The sequence below is a fragment of the Triticum urartu genome, chromosome 5, assembly GCF_003073215.2.
Source record: "Triticum urartu cultivar G1812 chromosome 5, Tu2.1, whole genome shotgun sequence".
In the NCBI taxonomy this organism is placed as follows: Eukaryota; Viridiplantae; Streptophyta; class Magnoliopsida; order Poales; family Poaceae; genus Triticum; species Triticum urartu.
This window is the reverse complement of record NC_053026.1, coordinates 147804502-147828605: the sequence shown is the minus strand read 5'-3', so window position 1 is coordinate 147828605 and position 24104 is coordinate 147804502.

Below are 24104 nucleotides of genomic sequence, written 5' to 3'. Positions count from 1 at the left end.
CTCTCTCCACACCGCCACCTTTGTGTTGTGCGACCTACCAGACAATCTGGTACTAAACCTTCGACTCCCATTTCTCAAGAAACTTTCACTTGTGCGGGTTCGTATATCGGAGGCCTCATTGCACAACATCATCCACTCCAGTTGCCCTGCCCTGGAGTGCTTGGTGCTTGTTTTCACAGTTAGAATCGGTCCTCTCCAAATAAAGTCGCCTAACCTTGTAAGAATTGGAATTTATTTTGACGGAAGAAAGCTCATCATCCAAGATGCCCCTTCACTTCAAAGGCAGATCCTTGATTCTAGTTATTCACCGTTGGAAATAACCGTCCTCTCTGCGCCTAAATTGGAGACCTTGGGTGTAATACATGATCTCTGTGCTCATTTCAATATGGTGTTTGATTCCACAGTTCTTCGGGTACTTTATATTATCATCTACACTTGTAACCATAAGATGCATTTTAAATTTCTCCGCATAAGTTATATGTCATCTTGGAGTACACATTTTGTACTAATATTATGTTCTATGCTCAATGAAGAGTTTCTCCATGGATGGCCTATCAATGGTGCTGGATTCTGTCAAGATCTTATATATCCAAATGAATAGTTTTGATCTGAACAAGATTATTGGCTTGCTGCAATGCTTTCCATGTCTGGAGAAGTTGTATATAAAGGTGATAATTTCACGCACATTGGAAGCCCGCATATAGTGTACTAGAATTAACCGTTCAGTTGTTGCTCTTTCGACACTCTTTTTTTAGACCTTAACTGTTTTCAATCTTCATGTCTATTTAGGCAACAGGACGGGGTAAGAAAGTTATAACCAATCGGTGGATTTTTAAGCATCGGGATTTTCTCACTTCTCATGAGATTCGATTGAAGACAATAATGATAGAACGATATGTAGCCAACTGTGCAAACACTAGATTTGTAACATTCTTCCTGCTGAATGCGAGGTTACTTTTGTCCATCAGGCTTAAGTTTATCAGCAGCATGGTTTTGATGGATGGGTATGTGGAAGAGCAAAAAAAAGAGTTTCAGGTGGGCAAAAGAGCTTCTGAACGTGCCAGGCTTCTATTTACAACATATTGTGGTCATAATCCAGTAAATTTTACGACCCAGGATGTTCATTCTATGGACCTGACCGATCCATTTGACTGTGACTGCCGAAAACAGTGCTGGAGTTAGATGTTGTTGCCCTTTTCAACCTGGTTTTTTTGTAAACCTGATGAACAATTAACCCTCGTGCTTTTGTACAGTTTGTAAACTGGAGTTAGATGTTCTTTCCCTTTTCAACTCGGCTGTGACTGTCATATTTTCTTTGAAGCAAGGCAAATGGCTTGCCAGTCGTTTAATTTAGAGTGAAATATTGTAACAAATAACAAATCCCAACCAAGGGAAATAACATCACTCTCGCCGGCTGCTTGAGCTCACTGTGCATTACAGAAGCCAAGTGATTAGCCCCCACCAGCACCCAAAAACTTATTTCGAACTAGCACATCAAATGGGCTGTAAATTTTCATAGGAAAGGCTGCATGACCATGACAGATTTGGATTCTGACATTTGGGACCCGCGAGGAAATAGCCTATCCAAGGTGGTGTCGACTTACTAGCTAGTCAACAAACGATTCTGCCTACCAGCCGTTGGATTGACATCCAACATCCGTCATGTATCTTCTATCTCTTGTCTTCTTCTTCCTCCAGCCACCCAAACCAAACCACCCCGTCGGCTCCACCTGCTCCCGCCTCCCATGGCTGGCCGCACCTCCGCCGCCCTACCGTACGTACCCTCCAATGTTGGCCAGTCCCTCCCTCTATTCCCCTAGACGTCCTGTTGTTCTCCGGCGATGTCAGCCCCAACACACACCCGCACCCGAACCAGTCAACCCTCGTACCCCCTCCGCCTACGACTGGACCTGCACATCTTCCACAGCTCCTGTTCATTCCGTTTGAGGCCTCGCCATCGTCCTCCGCCTTGCGGCCTTGGTTCGCTTGCCGTGCGCGGTGTGCCGCCCTCTTGCGTTGTCAACGTCGTCAACAACCGAGAGGAACAAGGAGATGATTGTACGTGGAGAGGATGACAGTAGGAACCCACCAGCATCATGGCAGTACGCAAGCAAGTGCCTCTATATTACAAGCCCAAAAATATGGTTCCTCCTATTGGTTGGACATCTGGGGCACACGCCATTGTCAACATAGTCAATAAACGAGGGAATTACACTACGAGCGGCTGACACCAGGGACCCAGTAGGTCGCACAGTTTATTTTTTTTGAGGAACAAGCAATTGTTATTTATACTAGCTTTAGCGATGGATCAGGGTAACAACGGGGTTGTGCGGGGGCTATGGCCCGTCTAGCCAGGGTTTTATTTATATTTACCACATCATGAGCCCAGTTGTGTTTTTTCTTGCTAAAAATGGCTAGCCCAGTTCTATTTTTTAAAAGAAATACCCAAGCAAGGCCTACTTGCTTTATCAGCCCTGACGGGCTGCAAATCTTTCAAGACGAGGAGAGTTTCATTCTGTTTGCCCAGAAATGGGCTGTACATTTTTAAAACACATCAAACTAAGAATTAGTTTCAATTTTTTTTCATTACAAGATTTTAAATTCCATTGATTTTTATGCATGGACAATTATTTGGATTTTATATTTATATAAATTACTTTTCAAAATAGTTTGAATGTGAATCGATATTTCAGGATTAAAAACAGTTGACCGCACCGAAATATGCAAAATTTCGTATACTTTTTAACCGTGGCCACAATATGGGGTGTAATGCTAACAAAAAGAAGATGGGCTCCAAAAAATTCTTAAGAATTAGCAAATGGGCTGTACATTATTAGAAATAATGCACACGAGAGCAGTGACTGTTGGATGTCCATCCAACGGCTGTCGTGCTTCTTCAATATCTGCTCTTCCTGCTCCAGCCGCTCAAACAAGCGCCGGCGGGACTGCCTGCTTCCTCCTCCCGCGACCGGCTATACTGCCATGCAGGCCCACCACCCCAACATACTCCCATCGTTGGCCTAGCCATCCCTCTACTCACCCACACCTGTTGTTAGTCTCCGGGGATGGCAGACGAACCAGTAAACCCTCGTACTCCTCCGTGTGGGAAACAACTGCCGAGTCTTCCCTGGCTCCGTGTGGTTCGCTTCCTAGGCCTCGCTGTCGTCCACCGCCCTAGTGCTCTCGGCGCGGCCTGGTCCACATGGTCAATGAACAACATCCATCGGAAGTGGACTGTACGTGGAGAGGCTGACAGCTGGGTGAAGGAAATATGCCCTAGAGGCAATGATAAAGTTATTATTTCTAGAGAAGGAGTTTCTCTCGAAATAAGTGAGTGGGAGAAAAGTAGAACTTGATAAGGTAACTGTACCTGCTCCCTTATTGGAAAGTAGTTCATCACAGAAATCTGTTCCTGTGACTACTACACCAATTAGTGATGAAGCTAATGATGATGATCATGTAACTTCAGATCAAGTTACTACCGAACCTCGTAGGTAAACCAGAGTGAGATCTGCACCAGAGTGGTACGGTAATCCTGTTCTGGAAGTCATGTTACTAGACCATGACGAACTTGCGAACTATGAGGAAGCGATGATGAGCCCAGATTCCGCGAAATGGTTTAAGGCCATGAAATCTGAGATGAGATCCATGTATGAGAACAAAGTATGGACTTTGATTCACTTCCCAATGATCAGCAAGTCATTGAGATTAATTAGATCTTCAAGAGGAAGACGGACGCTGATAGTAGTGTTACTATCTACAAAGCTAGAATTGTCGCAAAAGGTTTTTGACAAGTTCAAGGTGTTGACTACGATGAGAGTTTCTCACTCGTATCTATGCTTAAGTCTGTCCGAATCATGTTAGCAATTGCCGCATTTTATGAAATCTGGCAAATGGATAAACAAAACTGCATTCCTTAATGGATTTATTAAAGAAGAGTTGTATATGATGCAACCAGAAGGTTTTGTCAATCCTAAAGGTACTAACAAAATATGCAAGCTCCAGCGATCCATCTATGGACTGGTGCAAGCATCTCGGAGTTGGAATATACGCTTTGATAAGTTAATCAAAGCATATAGTTTTATACAGACTTGCGGTGAAGCCTGTATTTACAAGAAAGTGAGTGGGAGCACTATAGCATTTTTGATAAGTATATGTGTATGACATTTTGTTGATCGGAAATAATGTAGAATTATTCTGCAAAGCATAAAGGAGTGTTTGAAAGGAGTTTTTCAAAGAAAGACCTCGGTGAAGCTGCTTACATTTTGAGCATCAAGATCTATAGAGATAGATCAAGACGCTTGATAAGTTTTCAATGAGTACATGCCTTGACAAGTTTTTGAAGTAGTTCAAAATGGAACAGTCAAAGAAAGAGTTCTTGCCTATGTTACAAGGTGTGAAATTTGAGTAAGACTCAAAGCCCGACCACGGCAGAAGATAGAGAGAGAATGAAAGTCATTACCTATGCCTCAGCCATAGGTTCTATAAAGTATGCCATGCTGTGTACCAGACCTATTGTATACCCTGCCCTGAGTTTGGCAAGGGAGTACAATAGTGATCTAGGAGTAGATCACTGGACATTGGTCAAAATTATCCTTAGTGGAATAAGGATATGTTTCTCGATTATGGAGGTGACAAAAGGTTCGTCGTAAAGGGTTACGTTGATGCAAGTTTTGACACTAATCCAGATGACTCTAAGTCTCAATCTGGATACATATTGAAAGTGGGAGCAATTAGCTAGAGTAGCTCCATGCAGAGCATTGTTGACATAGAAATTTGCAAAATACGTACGGATCTGAATATGGCAGACCCGTTGACTAAACTTCTCTCACAAGCAAAACATGATCACACCTTAGTACTCTTTGGGTGTTAATCACATAGCGATGTGGACTAGATTATTGACTCTAGTAAACCCTTTGGGTGTTGGTCACATGCCGATGTGAACTATGGGTGTTAATCACATGGTGATGTGAACTATTGGCATTAAATCACATGGTGATGTGAACTAGATTATTGACTCTAGTGTAAGTGGGAGACTGAAGGAAATATGCCCTAGTGGCAATGATAAAGTTATTATTTATTTCCTTATATCATGATAAATGTTTATTATTCATGCTAGAATTGTATTAACCGGAAACATAACACATGTGTGAATACATAGACAAACAAAGTGTCACTAGTATGCCTCTACTTGACTAGCTCGTTGATCAAAGATGGTTATGTTTCCTAACCATAGACATGAGTTGTCATTTGATTAACGGGATCACATCATTAGGAGAATGATGTGATTGACTTGACCCATTCCGTTAGCATAGCACTTGATCGTTTAGTTTGTTGCTATTGCTTTCTTCATAACTTATACATGTTCCTATGACTATAAGATTATGCAACTCCCGTTTACCGGAGGAACACTTTGTGTGCTACCAAACGTCACAATGTAACTGGTGATTATAAAGGTGCTCTATAGGTGTCTCCGAAGGTACTTGTTGGGTTGGCATATTTCGAGATTAGGATTTGTCACTCCGACTGTCGGAGAGGTATCTCTGGGCCCTCTCGGTAATGCACATCACTTAAGCCTTGCAAGCATTACAACTAATGAGTTAGTTGTGGGATGATGTATTACGGAATGAGTAAAGAGACTTGCCGGTAATAAGATTGAACTAGGTATTGAGATACCGATGATCAAATCTCGGGCAAGTAACATACCGATGACAAAGGGAACAACGTATGTTGTTATGCGGTCTGACCGATAAAGATCTTCGTAGAATATGTGGGAGCCAATATAAGCATCCAGGTTCCGCTATTGGTTATTGACCAGAGACGTGTCTCGGTCATGTCTACATTGTTCTCGAACCCGTAGGGTCCGCACGCTTATGGTTTCGATGACAGTTATATTATGAGTTTATGAGTTTTCATGTACCGAAGGAGTTCGGAGTCCCGGATGAGATCGGGGACATGACGAGGAGTCTCGAAATGGTCGAGACATAAAGATCGATATATTGGACGACTATATTCGGACATCGGAAAGGTTCCGGGTGATTCGGGTATTTTTCGGAGTACCGGAGAGTTACGGGAATTCGCCGGGGAGTATATGGGCCTTATTGGGCCATACGGGAATAGGGGAGAGAGGCCAAAAGGAAGGAGGCGCCCCCCCCTCTGGTCCGAATTGGACAAGGGGTGCAACCCACTTTTCCTTGTTCCTCTCCCCCTCTTTCCTTCTCTCCTACTCCAACAAGGGAAGGAGGATTCCTACTCCCGGTGGGAGTAGGACTCCCCCCTTGGCGCGCCCTCCTCCTAGGTCGGAACCTCTCCCCTTGCTCCTTTATATACAGGGGCAGGGGGGCACCTCTAGACACAACAATTGATCCTTGAGATCTATTAGCCGTGTGCGGTGCCCTCCTCCACCATAATCCTCGATAATATTGTAGCGGTGCTTAGGCAAAGCCCTGCGATTGTAGAACATCAAGATCGTCACCACGCCGTCGTGCTGATGGACCTCTTTCCCGACATTCTGCTGGATCGGAGTCCGGGGATCGTCATCGAGCTGAACTTGTGGTAGAACTCGGAGGTGCCGTAGTTTCGGTGCCTTATCGGTCGGGCCGTGAAGACATACGACTACATCAACCGCGTTGTGCTAACGCTTCCGCTTATGGTCTACGAGGATACGTGGACAACACTCTCCCTTCTCGTTGCTATGCATCACCATGATCTTGCATGTGCGTAGGAAATTTTTTGAAATTACTACGTTCCCCAACACTGGGTCCACGGCCGCATGCAAGGAAATGCCTCCTTATTACGTGCAAAATAATGATCCCTCCACCTGACAGCTAGGACCCACGGGAAGGGCTTCTGTATTTCATGAAAAAACGTTCCACCCGCTGATAGGTTGGACCCACCATCTATATCTTCACACGCAAGGAAGTGCCTCCTTATTACGCACAAAAACATGAATACCCGCCTGCTAGCTGGGACCCACCATAGTGGGTGGCTGACTTGTGGGCCTACTAAGTTGACGGGGACGGAGGGCTTTGTGAACTTAGTCAATATGAACGATTCTAGCTCCAGTGACCGTACGATGTCCATCCAACGGCCATAGTGCTTCTTCAACTTCTAGTCTTCTTGCTCCAGCCGGCCAAAGCAGCGCCAGTCGTGCCGCCTGCTCCTGCCTCCCGTGGCCAGCTGTGCTGCCGTGGAGGCCTCACCGCCCCCATACTACTCCCACTGCTGGCCAGGCCATCCCTCCACTCACCCACACCCCCTGTTATTCTGCGGCGACGGCAGCCTCACACCACAGCCGAACCAGTGAACCCTCGTACTCTTGTCCGCGTGGGCATCCACTGCCGCGTCTTCCCCGGCTCAGCGTCGTCCCCTTCATAGGCCTCGTCGTTGTCCACCGCCTTGGTGCTCTCGGCGCGGCGTGGTCAATGTGGTCAACGATCGACTTCCATCGGAAGAGTACTGTATGTGGAGAGGCTGACAGCTGGGTCCACGGTCGCAGCTAGGTCCACGACAACAGCCCAGTTTTTTGTGATTTGCCAAGTAAGTCGCTTTGTCAGGCCTATTGTGCTGCAAATCTTTCAAGACGAGGAGAGCTTCATTCGGCTAGCCGAGAAAATGGCCTATCAGTAATGAGAAATGGGATGTACATTTGTAAAACACATCAAACCGACAATTAGTTTCAAATTTCTTTTTTTCATTTCGAGATTTTAAATTGCATTGATTTTTATGCATGGACAATTTGTTGGATTTTATATTGATATACATTTATTTTTAAAATTAGTTGAATGTGACTCGAAATTTCGGGATTAAAAACAGTTCGGACCGCACCGAAATATGCAAAATTTCGTATAATTTTTTAACCGTGGCGACAATATGGGCTGTAATGCTAACAAAAAGAATATGGGCTCCAAAAAAACCTTAAGAATTAGCTAATGAGATGTAAATTATTAGAAATAATGGCAGATGGGCGGTATGCTGTTTTCCACAGATTTGAGGCTTTCCTAAAAAAAGGTTGGCGCACAAGTAGTGACTGTTGGATGTCCATCCAACGGCCGTCCTGCTTCTTCAATCTCTGCTCTTCCTGCTCCAGCCGCTCAAACAAGCGCCGGCGGGACTGCCTGCTCCCTCCTCCCCGCGGCTGGCTGTGCTGCCGCGCAGGCCTCACCGCCCCACCATACTCCCATCGCTGGCCTAGCCATCCCTCTACTTACCCACACCTGCTGTTATTCTCCAGCAACGGCAGACGAACTAGTAAACCCTCGTACAGTCATACCCCCCTCCGCGTGGGAAACAACTGCTGAGTCTTCCCTAGCTCCGTCTCGTTCCCTTCCTAGGCCTCCCTGTCGTCCACCGCCCTGGTGCTCTCGGCACGGCCTGGTCAACATGGTCAACGACCGACATGCATCTGAAGTGGGCTGTACGTGGAGAGGCTAACAGCTGGGTCCACGGCCGCACGCAAGGAAATGCCTCCTTATTACACGCAAAATAATGATTCCTCCACCTGACATCTGGGACCGACCGAAAGGGCCTCTGTATTCCGTGAAAAAATGTTACCTCCGCTGACAGCTCGGACCCACCAGCTATATCTTCGCACGCAAGGAAGTGCCTCCTTATTACGCACAAAAAAATGAATACTTCCCCTGCTAGCTGGGACCCAGTATAGTGGCAGGCTGACTTGTGGGCCTAGTAAGTTGATGGGGACGGAGGGCTTTGTGAACTTAGTCAATATGCATGATTCTAGCTCCAGTGACCGTATGATGTCCATCTAACGGCCATAGTGCTGTTGGAAATATGCCCTAGAGGCAATAATAAATTAGTTATTATTATATTTCCTTGTTCATGATAATCGTTTATTATCCATGCTATAATTGTATTGATAGGAAACTCAGATACATGTGTGGATACATAGACAACACCATGTCCCTAGTAAGCCTCTAGTTGACTAGCTCGTTGATCAATAGATGGTTACAGTTTCCTGACCATGGACATTGGATGTCATTGATAACGGGATCACATCATTAGGAGAATGATGTGATGGACAAGACCCAATCCTAAGCCCTAGCACAAGATCGTGTAGTTCGTATGCTAAAGCTTTTCTAATGTCAAGTATCATTTCCTTAGACCATGAGATTGTGCAACTCCCGGATACCGTAAGGAGTGCTTTGGGTGTGCCAAACGTCACAACGTAACTGGGTGGCTATAAAGGTACACTACAGGTATCTCCGAAAGTGTCTGTTGGGTTGGCACGAATCGAGACTGGGATTTGTCACTCCGTGTAAACGGAGAGGTATCTCTGGGCCCACTCGGTAGGACATCATCATAATGTGCACAATGTGATCAAGGAGTTGATCACGGGATGATGTGTTACGGAACGAGTAAAGAGACTTGCCGGTAACGAGATTGAACAAGGTATCGGATACCGACGATCGAATCTCGGGCAAGTATCGTACCGCTAGACAAAGGGAATTGTATACGGGATTGATTAAGTCCTTGACATCGTGGTTCATCCGATGAGATCATCGTGGAACATGTGGGAGCCAACATGGGTATCCAGATCCCGCTGTTGGTTATTGACCGGAGAACGTCTCGGTCATGTCTGCATGTCTCCCGAACCCGTAGGGTCTACACACTTAAGGTTCGATGACGCTAGGGTTATAAAGGAAGCTTGTATGTGGTTACCAAATGTTGTTCGGAGTCCCGGATGAGATCCCGGACGTCACGAGGAGTTCCGGAATGGTCCGGAGGTAAAGATTTATATATAGGAAGTCCTGTTTCGGCCATCGGGACAAGTTTCGGGGTCATCGGTATTGTACCGGGACCACCGGAAGGGTCCCGGGGGCCCACCGGGTGGGGCCACCTATCCCGGAGGGTCCCATGGGCTGAAGTGGGAAGGGATCCAGCCCAAAGTGGGCTGGGGCGCCACTTCCCTTATGGCCCATGCGCCTAGGGTGAAGGGGGAAACCCTAAGGAAGAGTCCCAAGGAGGGAAGGCACCTCCTAGGTGCCTTGGGGGGGGGGGAAACCTCCCCTGGCCGCCGCCCCCTAGGAGATTGGATCTCCTAGGGCTGGCGCACCCCCCCCTTGGGCTCCCTATATATAGTGAGGGTAGGAGGGCCTCTTGAGACAACCTTTATGCCTTTGGTGCAGCCTGCATCTCTCTCTCCCTCCTCTTCTGTGGTGCTTGGCGAAGCCCTGCAGGATTGCCACGCTCCTCCATCACCACCACGCCGTTGTGCTGCTGCTGGATGGAGTCTTCCTCAACCTCTCCCTCTCTCCTTGCTGGATCAAGGCGTGGGAGACGTCACCGGGCTGCACGTGTGTTGAACGCGGAGGTGCCGTGCGTTCGGCACTTGGTCATCGGTGATTTGAATCACGACGAGTACGACTCCATCAACCCCGTTCACTTGAACGCTTCCGCTTAGCGATCTACAAGGGTATGTAGATGCACTCTCCTTCCCCTCGTTGCTGGTTTCTCCATAGATAGATCTTGGTGACACGTAGGAAAATTTTGAATTTCTGCTACGTTCCCCAACAGTGGCATCATGAGCTAGGTCTATTGCGTATTTCTATGCACGAGTAGAACACAAAGTAGTTGTGGGCGTTGATTTTGTTCAATATGCTTGCCGTTACTAGTCTTATCTTGATTCGGCGGCATCGTGGGATGAAGCGGCCTGGACCAACCTTACACGTACTCTTACGTGAGACCGGTTCCACCGACAAACATGCACTAGTTGCATAAGGTGGCTGGCGGGTGTCTGTCTCTCCCACTTTAGTCGGATCGGATTCGATGAAAAGGGTCCTTATGAAGGGTAAATAGCAATTGGCATATCACGTTGTGGTTTTGCGTAGGTAAGAAACGTTCTTGCTAGAAACCCATAGCAGCCACGTAAAACATGCAAACAACAATTAGAGGACGTCTAACTTGTTTTTGCAGGGTATGCTATGTGATGTGATATGGCCAAAAGGATGTGATGAATGATATATGTGATGTATGAGATTGATCATGTTCTTGTCAAGGGAATCACGACTTGCATGTCGATGACGAGACAACTTCAAGAAGACACGATGATGGAGATCATGATGATGGAGATCATGGTACCGGTGACAAGATGATCATGGAGCCCCAAGATGGAGATCAAAGGAGCTATATGATATTGGCCATATCATGTCACTATTATTGATTGCATAGATGTTTATCATGTTTATACATCTTATTTGCTTAGAACGACGGTAGTAAATAAGATGATCCCTCATTAAAATTTCAAGAAGTGTTCTCCCCTAACTGTGCACCGTTGCTACAGTTCGTCGTTTCGAAGCACGCCGTGATGATCGGGTGTGATAGATCCTTACGTTCACATACAACGGGTGTAAGACAGTTTTACACATGCAAAACACTTAGGGTTAACTTGACGAGCCTAGCATGTACAGACATGGCCTCGGAACACAGAAGACCGAAAGGTCGAGCATGAGTCGTATAGAAGATACGATCAACATAAAGATGTTCACCGACGTTGACTAGTCCGTCTCACGTGATGATCGGACACGGCCTAGTTGACTCGGATCATGTAATCACTTAGATGACTAGAGGGATGTCTATCTGAGTGGGAGTTCATAAGATGAACTTAATTATCCTGAACATAGTCAAAAGGATTTTGCAAATTATGTCGTAGCTCGCGCTTTAGTTCTACTGTTTAGTTATGTTCCTAGAGAAAAATTAGTTGAAAGTTGATAGTAGCAATTATGCGGACTAGGTCCGTAAACTGAGGATTGTCCTCATTGCTTCATAGAAGGCTTATGTCCTTAATGCACCGCTCAGTGTGCTGAACCTCGAACGTCGTCTGTGGATGTTGCGAAACATCTGACATACACATTTTGATAACTACGTGATAGTTCAGTTAAACGGTTTAGAGTTGAGGCACCGAAGACGTTTTGAAACGTCGCGAAACATATGAGATGTTTCGAGGACTGAAATTGGGATTTCAGATTAGTGCCCACGTCAAGAGGTATGAGACCTCTGACAAGTTTCTTAAGCCTGCAAACTAAGGAGAAAAGCTCAATCGTTGAGCATGTGCTCAGATTGTATGAGTACAACAATCGCTTGAATCGAGTGGGAGTTGATCTTCCAGATGAAATAGTGATGTTCTCCGAAGTCATTACCACCAAGCTGCTAGAGCTTCGTGATGAACTATAATATATCAGGGACATATATGATGATCCTTGAGATATTCGCGATGTTTGACACCACAAAAGTAGAAATCAAGAAGGAGCATCAATTGTTGATGGTTGGTGAAACCACTAGTTTCAAGAAGGGCAAGGGAACAAAGGGATACTTCATGAAACGGCAATTCAGCTGCTGCTCTAGTGAAGAAACCCAAGGTTGAACCCAAACCCGAGACTGAGTGCTTCTGTAATAAGGGGAACAGCCACTGGAGCAGAATTACCCTAGATACTTGGTAGATGAGAAGGCTGGCAAGGTCGATAGAAGTATATTGGATATACATTGTGTTGATGTGTACTTTACTAGTACTCCTAGTAGCACCAGGGTATTAGATACCGGTTCGGTTGCTAAGTGTTAGTAACTCGAAATAAAAGCTACGGAATAAACGGAGACTAGCTAAAGGTGAGCTGACGATATGTGTTGGAAGTGTTTCCAATGTTGATATGATCAAGCATCGCACTCCCTCTACCATCGAGATTGGTGTTTGCGTTGAGCATAGACATGATTGGATTATGTCTATCGCAATACGGTTATTCATTTAAGGAGAATAACGGTTACTCTGTTTATTTGAATAATACCTTCAATGGTCTTACACCTAAAATGAATGGTTTATTGAATCTCGATCGTAGTGATACACATGTTCATGCCAAAAGATAGTAATGATAGTACCACCTACTTGTGGCACTGCCACGTAAGTCATATCGGTATAAAACGCATGAAGAAGCTCCATGTTGATGGATCTTTGGGCTCACTCGTTTTTGAAAAGTTTGAGACATGCGAACCATGTCTATTGGTGTATATGCATGAAGAAACTCCATGCAAATGGACCATTTGGACTCACTTGATTTTGAATCACTTGAGACATGCAAATCATACCACATGGGCAAGATGACTAAAGCCTCGTTTTCAGTAAAATGGAACTAGAAAGCAACTTGTTGGAAGTAATACATTTTGATGTGTGCAGTCCAATGAGTGCTGAGGCATGTAGTGGATATCGTTATGTTCTTACTTCACAGATGATTTGAGTAGATGTTGAGTATATTTACTTGATGAATCACGAGTCTGAATTATTGAAAGGTTCAAGTAATTTCAGGGTGAAGTTGAAAGATCGTCGTGACAAGAGGATAAAATATCTATGATATGATCATAGAGATGAATATCTGAATTACGAGTTTGGCACAGAATTAAGACATTGTGGAAATTGTTTCACAACTAATACAGCCTGGAACACCATAGTGTGATGGTGTGTCCGAACATCATAACTGCACCCTATTGGATATGATGCATACCATGATGTCTCTTATCGAATTACCGCAATCGTTTATGGGTTAGGCATTAGAGACAACCACATTCACTTTAAATAGGGCACCACGTAATTCCGATGAGATGACACTGTATGAACTATGGGTTAGAGAAACCTAAGCTGTCATTTCTTAACAGTTTGGGGCTGCGACGCTTATGTGAAAAGGTTTCAGGCTGATAAGCTCGAACCCAAAGCGGATAAATGCATCTTCATAGGACACCCAAAATAGTTGGGTATACCTCCTGTATCAGATTCGAATGCAATAAGGGATTGTTTCTAGAATCGGGTCCTTTCTCGAGGAAAAGTTTCTCTCGAAAGAATTGAGTGGGAGGATGGTGGAGACTTGATAAGGTTATTGAACCGTCTCTTCAACTAGTGTGTGGCAGGGCATAGGAAGTTGTTCCTGTGGCACCTACACCAATTGAGGTGGAAGTTTATGATAATGATCATGAAACTTCATATCAAGTCACTACCAAACCTCGTAGGATGACAAGGATGCGTACTACTTCAGAGTGGTACGTAATCTTGTCTTGAAAGCCATTTTGCTAGACAACAATGAACCTACGAGCTGTGGAGAAGCGATGGTGGGCCCGAATTCCGATAAATGGCTCGAGGCCATATAATCCGAGAGAGGATCCATATATGAAAACAAAGTATAGACTTTGGAAGAACTACTTGATGGTCGTAAGGCTGTTGAGTGTAGATGGATTTTAAAAGGAAGACGGACAATGATGGTAAGAATCACCATTAAGAAAGCTCGACTTGTCGTTAAGATGTTTCCCGACAAGTTCAAGGAGTTGACTACGATGAGACTTTCTCACTCGTAGCGATGCTAAGAGTCTGTTGGAATTATATTAGCGATTACTGCATTATTTATGAAATCTTGCAGATAGGATGTCAAAACATTGTTTCCTCGATGATTTTTTGAGGAAAGGTTGTATGTGATACAACCGGAAGGTTTTGTCAATCCTGAAAGATGCTAATAAGTATGCAAAGCTCCAGCAATCCTTCTAAGGACTGGAGTAAGCATCTCGGAGTTGGAATGTATGCTTTGATGAGATGATCAAAGATTTTGGGTATATACAAAGTTTATGAGAAACTTGTATTTCCAAAGAAGTGAGTGGGAGCACTATAGAATTTCTGATGAGTATATGTTGTTGACATATTGTTGATCAGAAATGACATAGAATTTCTGGAAAGCATATAGGGTTATTTGGAAAGTGTTTTTCAATGGAAAGCCTGGATTAAGCTACTTGAACATTGAGCATCAAGATCTATAAGGATAGATCAAAACGCTTAATGGTACTTTCAAATGAGCACATACCTTGACATGATCTTGAAGGTGTTCAAGATGGATCAGTCAAAGAAGGAGTTCTTGCCTGAGTTGTAAGGTATGAAGTTAAGACTTAAAGCTCGACCACGGCAGAATAGAGAGAAAGGACGAAGGTCGTCCCCTATGCTTAAGACGTAGGCTCTACAGTATGCTATGCTGTGTACCGCACCTGAAGTGTGCCTTGCCATGAGTCAGTCAAGGGGTACAAGAGTGATCCAAGAATGGATCACAGGACAGCGGTCAAAGTTATCCTTAGTAACTAGTGGACTAAGGAATTTTCTCGATTATGGAGGTGAAGAGTTCGTCAGTAAAGGGTTACGTCGATGCAAGCTTAACACCTATCCGGATAAGCTCTGAGTAGAGATACCGGATACGTATAATGGAGCAACAATTTAGAATAGCTCCAAGTAGAACAGTTATTTGATAGCTCCAAATATAGCGTAGGTAGCCATCTAAAGATGACATAGAGATTTGTAAAGTACACACGGATCTGAAAGGTTCAGACCCGTTGACTAAAACCTCTCTCACAAGCAACATGATCAAACCCAGAACTCATTGAGTGTTAATCACATAGTGATGTGAAGACTTACTGACTCTAGTAAACTCTTGATGTTGGACATGGCGATGTGACCTGTGAGTGTTAATCACATGGCGATGTGAACTAGATTATTGACTCTAGTGCAAGTGGGAGACTGTTGGAAATATGCCCTAGAGGCAATAATAAATTAGTTATTATTATATTTCCTTGTTCATGATAATCGTTTATTATCCATGCTAGAATTGTATTGATAGGAAACTCAGATACATGTGTGGATACATAGACAACACCATGTCCCTAGTAAGCCTCTAGTTGACTAGCTCGTTGATCAATAGATGGTTACGGTTTCCTGACCATGGACATTGGATGTCATGATAACGGGATCACATCATTAGGAGAATGATGTGATGGACAAGACCCAATCCTAAGCATAGCACTAGATCGTGTAGTTCGTATGCTAAAGCTTTTCTAATGTCAAGTATCATTTCCTTAGACCATGAGATTGTGCAACTCCCGGATACCGTAGGAGTGCTTTGGGTGTGCCAAACGTCACAACGTAACTGGGTTCCTTAGACCATGAGATCCTATTTCGGCCATCGGGACAAGTTTCGGGGTCATCGGTATTGTACCGGGACCACCGGAAGGGTCCCGGGGGCCCACCGGGTGGGGCCACCTATCCCGGAGGGTCCCATGGGCTGAAGTGGGAAGGGATCCAGCCCAAAGTGGGCTGGGGCGCCACTTCCCTTATGGCCCATGCGCCTAGGGTGAAGGGGGAACCCTAAAGGAAGAGTCCCAAGGAGGGAAGGCACCTCCTAGGTGCCTTGGGGGGAAGGGAAACCTCCCCTGGCCGCCGCCCCCTAGGAGATTGGATCTCCTAGGGCTGGCGCACCCCCCCCTTTGGGCTCCCTATATATAGTGAGGGTAGGAGGGCCTCTTGAGACATACCTTATGCCTTTGGTGCAGCCCTGCATCTCTCTCTCCCTCCTCTTCTCTGGTGCTTGGCGAAGCCCTGCAGGATTGCCACGCTCCTCCATCACCACCACGCCGTTGTGCTGCTGCTGGATGGATTCTTCCTCAACCTCTCCCTCTCTCCTTGCTGGATCAAGGCGTGGGAGACGTCACCGGGTTGTACGTGTGTTGAACGCGGAGGTGCCGTGCGTTCGGCACTTGATCATCGGTGATTTGAATCACGACGAGTACGACTCCATCAACCCCGTTCACTTGAACGCTTCCGCTTAGCTATCTACAAGGGTATGTAGATGCACTCTCCTTCCCCTTTTTGCTGGTTTCTCCATAGATAGATCTTGGTGATACGTAGGAAAATTTTGAATTTCTGCTACGTTCCCCAACAAGTGCTTCTTCAACCTCTGGTCTTCTTGCTCCAGCCGCCCAAACCAGCGTCGGTCGTGCCTCGTGCTCCTGCCTCCCGTGGCCGGCTGCAATGTGGCGAAGGCCTCACCACCCCCTACTACTCCCACCGCTGGCCAGGCCATCCCTCTACTCACCCACACCCCTGTTATTCTGCGGCAATGCCAGCCTCACACCGCGGCGAAGCAGTGAACCCTCATACTCCTCTACGCGTGGGCATCCACTGCCGCGTCTTCCCCGGCTCCGCGTCGTCCCCTTCCTAGTCCTCACCGTCGTCCACCGCCCTGGTGCTCTCGGCGTGGCGTGGTCAACGTGGTCAAGGAACGGCTTCCATCGGACATGGACTGTACATGGAGAGGCTGACAGCTGGGTCCACGGCCGCAGCAAGGAAGTGCCTCCTTATTATGAGGAAAATAATTATTCCTGCACCTGACAGCGGGGACCCATAGGACGGGCCACCGTATTTCATGAAAAAAACGTTTCCCCCCTTACTGCTGGGACCCACCAGCTACATCTTCGCACGCAAGGAAGTGCGTCCGGGAAAAAAAAGCGATTCACCCCCCTGACTGCTGTGACCCACGAGCTAAATCTTCGCACGCAAGGAAGTGCCTGTCAGTCGGGACCCACCTGGTCGAAGCGTATGTAGCATTGTCATTCTGGTCATGAACGTGTACGTACATACTGGTCGATGTAGAGCGCGCACGTGTCATAGTATAGGCGCGCATGTAGCATGTACATGTACGTACAAAGGGCAGTGTGCAAGAAAGAAAATACGGCCACATACGTACATACGGGCGGGGTCTCAAACGCCTACTCGCGCATACGTACGGCCAGGGCTCGTGTACATGGCTGGGTCGGAACGGAGAAACTGCGTTGTCGTCATGTTCATGGGGAGCCAACCGGCTGGGTCGGAACAGAATGCGTCGTCATGTTCATCGGGAGGGCTTGGATGAAATAGCCGATGGAAATGAGGCCTGGCGTACCGCAGAACAGAGGAAACGGCCTTGTGTTCGACCGGCCACGGACGAAACGGGATCCTGTTCATCGGGAGGGGTCTGGCGTACCGCAAAATGGAGGAAACAGACCTCCTACGGTCAAAACGGGGGTCCTGTTCATCGGAAGGGGTGTGGTGTACCGCAAAACAGATGAAACGGACTTGTGTTGGAGCGGTACGGTCGAAACGGGGGTCCTGTTCATCGGGAGGGGTGTGGCGCACCGCAAAACGGGACCCCACGGGATACTGTTCATCTCCACTGTCGACCCCCTCCAGCCTCCATGGGCTACTGTTCATCCACCATCGACCTCCTCCAGCCTCCACCCGCGACTGTTCATCAACGGGCTCCTGTTCATCCAGCCTCCACCGCGCGCTACTCCACCGGCTACTGTTCAACCAGCCCTCTCCATGGGCTCCTATTCAACCACCCATCCATGGGCTACTGTTCATCCAGCCCTCCACCGTCTACTGTTCATCCAGCCCTCCATGGGGTGGTCCTGTTCATCCAGCCCTCCACGGGGTGGTCCTGTTCATCCAGCCCACCACGGGGTCGTGTTCATCCAGCCCCAACTGGCTTGATCGATCAGGGTCCTATTCATCCAAAGGCAACACCACGGGGTCCTGTTCATCCACCCTCACCGGAACTGTTCATCCAAAGCCCCCCCCCGCAACAACGCTCACTGTTCATCCAGAGGCAGCATCGATTGGCTTCAGTTAGCAGCAGTAGCGAAGGAATCGCTCGATCGGGTTCAGTTAACAACCATCGATCAATCGCTCGGGTTCAGTAACTTGTAGCCTGCAGTGCAATCGCTCGGGTTCCGTAGGCGAATGCCTCGCTCGGGTTCAGTTAGAGCCCAACGCCTTGCACCCACCCGCGTGCATGTATGAGAGAAACGCACAAACCTCCATGCATCGCTCGGCCCCGACCACCCACCGTAACGGGGAACACCCCGATATTTTCCTCGCCCTTGCTTCTACCATGATTTTTTCCGTCATGGATGGCCCAAAGAATGTCATGCAGCTGCGCCTCCGGCCCGCCCAGGATGAAAAGCCCATTTTCTGTCATGATTTTTTGTCATAGAAGTAGGATCCCACCACATCTATCATGATACCGGGTTTTGTCACAATTATCATCATAGAAGTGTCATAAGTATGACATAATTTTTTTTGTTAGGCCCAAAATGTCACGGATGTGTCTTTTTTTTTGTAGTGCAACTTGAGGGATGTTGATTTAAGTGGGAGTTCATTAGTAATTTGATTAACTGAACTAATTATCATGAACTTAGTCTTAATTGCCTTTGCAAAATTTATGTTGTAGATCAATGGCCCTCGCTGTAGTTCCCATGAATTTTAATGTGTTCCTAGAGAAAGCTAAGTTCAAAGATGCTGGAAGCAACTATGCAGACTGGGTCTGTAACTTCAGGATTATCCTCATTGCCGCAGAAACGGCTTACGTCCTGAATGCACTACTTGGTGATGCACCGCCTCAAGGCTTCACTTGCAGATGTTATGAACGTCTGGCAGGCATGTTTTGATGACTACTCGATAGTTCAGTGTGCCATGCTTTACGGCTTAGAACTGGGGCTCCAAAGAAGTTTTGAGCACCACGAAGCATATGAGATGTTCGAGGAGCTGAAATTGGTGTTTCAAGCTCATGCCCGGGTTGAGAGGTATGCCACCTTCAACAAGTTCTTAAGCTACAAGATGGAGGAGAATAGTTCTGTTAGTGAGAATATATTCAGAATGTCTAGGTTTCACAATCGCTTGACTCAGTTGGGAGTTAATCTTCCAGATGACACGGTCATTGACATAGTTCTCCAGTCACTGCCACCAAACTATAAGGGCTTTTTGATGAACTATAATATGAAAGGGACGGAGAAAACAATTCCCAAGCTCTTTGCGATGCTTAAGGCTGCGAAGGTAGAAATCAGTAAGGAGCATCAACTGTTGATGGTTAAAAGGACCACTTGTTTCAAGAAAGACAAGGGAAATAAAGGGAAATGGAAAGATAGTTGCCGCTCCCGTGAAGAAACCCAAGGCTGGACTAAAACATGAGACTGAGTGTTTCTACTTTAAGGAGAATGGTTACTGGAAGGGGAACAGCCCCAAGTACTTGGCAGATAAGAAGGCTAGCAACATCAACAAAGGTATATGTGATATACATGTTATTGATGTGTACCTTACTAGTGCTCGTAGTTGCGCCTGGGTATTTGATACTGGTTCAATTGCTAATATTTGTAACTTGAAACAAGAATGAAGAGTGGCTAAGGACGAGGTGATGACGCACGTCGGAAATGCTTCCAAGGTTGATGTCATCGTCATCGGCATGCTACCTCTACATTTACCTTCGGGATTAGTTTTGAACCTAAATAATTGTTATTTGGTGCCTGCGTTGAGCATGAACATTATATATGGATATTGTTTATTGTGAGATGGTTATTCACTTAACTCAGAGAATACTTGTTGTTCTATTTATATGAGTAATACTCTCTCCATCCGGTGAAAAGTGTACATCTAGAAATTTTAGGACAAATTATGGAGTGGAGTAAAAAATGCATTGGGAAGATGCAAGCCACCATCTCTCTCTGTCGGATGTGGGGTTCTGGCAAACCCTTAAGGTCCGAACACTAGGGTGCGCGCGAAGTCTTTTCCTCCCACCGATCTACGCCCCTAGCTCACTAAGATCTCGCGGACGAACTCGACAAACTCGCAACACAGAAAGACATGAGGTTTATACTGGTTCGGGCCACCGTTGTGGTGTAATACCCTACTCCAGTGTGGTGGTGGTGGATTGCCTCTAGGGCTAATGATGAACAGTACAAGGGAAGAATAGCCTCCTGAGGTAGAGGTGTTCTTGAGCTCGGTGAGCTTGTATGTGTGAGGATGGTCTGAATGATCCATCCCTTGCTAGGGTGGTGGCTAGTCCTATTTATATTGGCCCTGGTCCTCTTCCCAAATATCAAGTGGGAAGGGAGCCAACAATGGCGAGCCAATTTGAAGGGGGGCAGCTAGTACAAGCTATCCTGACAAAAGTGGTCTTCGCCTGCGAAAAGCTATGTGGTGACGCTGTCTTGGGCTCCACGATGACCTCCATCTTGCTGTCCTCTTGGTCTTGGTATCATTGCACCAATATAGCAACCTTTGCCTGATGCCTCGGTACTCTTCGCCTGCGCTGGCCTCCTTAGCACCAAAGAGGAAACAAGGACGTTGCGCGCGCTGGCGCCCGCCTGGTGCCCGCCTGGTGTCGTGCGTCACGGCTCACGTCACGAGGGTCTCGTGAGGTTTTCCCCGCCTTGATATCTCCGCTCCTCGTGAGCCTGCCTGCCTAGGCCACTCCCGAGGAGGTCTTGCATCGTCCGCCTCGCGAGGCTTGGACCCTTGCGAGCTCTTGGCTGCTTTGTTGGTGAAGATGGGCCGTACGGCCTGCAGGCTCAGCCACGCTGCGGGCCGCAGGCAGGCAAGTCTAGGGACCCCCGTTCCCATGACGCCTACAGTATCCCCCAGGCCAAAGGTGCGCTCGGGCTTGGCTTTGTGGCGAAGCCAAGGGCCAAGTTCGGAGCACCGTGGGCCCCAAAAGCCTACGGCCTTGATTGACGTGTGGTGGATGATTGGACATGGTCGTCTCCGCTTCCCCAAGTTGCCTCGGCAACTGCTCGACTTGTCAAGTCCCTGCAACATGCAAGGAAAACCATCATTACCTGCGATAGTGGGAGATGCCGGTTGGCCTTCCCTTGCTATAAATGGGGAGGGGGAGGAGCCCCCGTTGCCCATCTCTTCCTCACTTGCTTGCTTCTTCCTCCTTGCTCCACTACTGACAACAATGGCGCCCATCAGAAAGTTCTCCACTGAAGAGAAAGGAAAGGCTCCCCGCGATGATCCGGGGCCTCTTCCGCCGAAGAAGAGGTCGATCCATCACCGCGATGAAGCGGCGATGCAGGTGGTGCCGAGGCCTTGGTGCGAGCGGCCTCCTCCAGGGTACCCGCTGCCCTTGTACGCCCAAGACGAGGGCTTGGGAGGACGGAGTGACGAGCAGCGCCGCCCACGCCGCATCCAGGGCCGCCGCGCCACAGCGACACGCGCCGTCGCCCCTGGGGTTCACGCCGCAGACTCCTCGCTCGAGTTGGTGCTATGGGCGCCGATGCCTTCGGGCTCCTGGATCCGCTTCCCTCGGTTCTTCTCCGACGTGATGCTGCCGAGGGGGCCTCTCGAGCTCTGGCTGCAGCACACCGACTACAGCGCTCCCACGACCGGTGCAGAGATCGAAGCGGTCCCCACCTGCAAGATCTTCATGAAGCACGACTGGGGCGAGATCGCGCGGGTCTACCATGCGAGGGGCGCCCTCGCGATCCACTTTGAGTACGATGGCGTCTCCACGCTCTTCTTCAAGGTCTTCGATGCTGAGGGCCACTGCCTGGAGTGCTGCTCCGGAGAGGAGCGTGAGGCTGATGCGCGTCCCGCTCGCGGCCACTCCAGCAGCAGCAGCCCTTGGGAGTCCAGCAGCTCTCCTGAGCTCTATGAGACTCCAGAGACGAGCGACGACAACTACGTGCCCCCGAGCTCTCACCGCGCTTGGAGCAGGGCTATGGCATCCAGCCGTCGCTGATCTGGATGGGGTTGGCGCCGGCCTCCCGTGGCCCACTGTTGATGATGGCGTCCACCACGGGAGGATGTAGATAGGATTCCCCTTAGTATCGGCTTTTGTTTCCTGCGAAGAATCATGAATTACCCCGTGGGGGCATGTAAGGGTCCATAATGTCTTTTGTGCTTATCTCCCCTGTTATGAGAATTTGGTGAACGCATGTCCCGTTAAGCCTCGTTCCCCCCTTTCTTTCCTCGCGATAGCTTGTTGCTCTACACCGACAGGTCCCGGTCCCCAGGTAGGCTACAGCCGTCACTGGTATGCCAGTTCACGTGCCATGGTCAAGGCCAGGAGGTGCGCGGCCCAAGGTCCAGTAAGAGCCCTTGAGGCGCGATGCTCAGGAGGTCCCCCTTAGCGCTCAAGCAACGATCGTAAGGCGAGAAAGGGAGTTGACGTGGCCGCAATGGGGCTGCGGCAAGGCATGAGTGACCATTAGGCCCAAACATTTAGCCAATCTGAGTGCGGGACTTATCTCGTTGATCTCGTGGTGACTCCTGACGTTGCGCTAGGGCTGCAAGCCTACTCGTGCAGCATAGCTAGGCTGGCCCATACGAGTTTCCCTCCCCTCATGCTCTCCTTAGTGCTCTAGATCCTCAGGTCCCGGCCCTCGAGCGAGCTCAGCCGCCGCTGGTATGCCAGGTTGTGATGCCGTGGTTAAGGCCAGGGGGTGAGGGCTGGAGAGCTAGTAAGAGCTCCTGAGTCATGATGCTCAGGAGCCCCCCTTTTAACGCGCAAGCGAATTGCACGAGAGAAAAGGAGACTCGCGGTGCCGCCTACTATCCTTCCCACGGGGTCCCTATGAATAGGCACAATAAGAAACATGGTTTGCTGTTACAGCTGTCAGCCTACCGCTGGTTGCTCTAGATGAGGAGAGGGCACTGAGGGCCTGGTGAGGTGATGTGCGCGGGGCATGCCGCGAGCCAGAGCTCGACCGCTCAGATTTGTCGGCGTGGCAGGGACGGACCCATGCATCAGCGTCGTGCCTGTGTGTATGCCCCGGGGGAGACGATGATCGAGCAGGTGATAGCAGTTGGCACGTTAAGCATGGAGAGCAGATCAGCTTGGATAAATGTAGGAAGATACATGCCACCGGGTCCGGCCCGAGCGGCTTGGGGATGATGCAGCCCGAGGGGCGCCCCCAACAAGGTAAGCTAAAGACATAAGCAAAAGGGGTACATGCCGCAAGGACGGACCCACACGGCCTGGGAATAATGCAGCCCATGGGGCGCTCCCAGCTAAACGAGCTTGGAAGATATCACCTGGTTCTGTAGACGAAGTAGAGTTGGTGCAACTGAAGGCATGCGTTGAAGAAATGACTCCTCATGAGCCGCCAGAACCCTGAGCCTCGGGAGGCTCCGAGGGTTCGAGAGGTTCCCTGAAGACCGTCTCCATCTCCTCCAGAACAGCGTGGTACCTAGCTTCCTGAGCCGCCAGGGCACGTCGCATGTTGCACTGATAGGCCAACGCCACGCTCGGCAAGCCAAAGGGCATATGAACATAGTTGTGCGGCGGGCCCTCGCAGCGGCCCACACGTGAAGGCTAGAAACGTTCCTGAGATGCGGCCCTGTTGAGCCCTGGGACATCGATGCAGACACGCAGCCCAACATCCTCGCCAGGATGTGGAACTGCGCCTTGTGGGCGGCTGTCGTCGCGCATGGCTCTTGCTTCTTGCAGTTCCTGGTGGTCTTGGTGATGAACTCCTGGGTAGTGGGC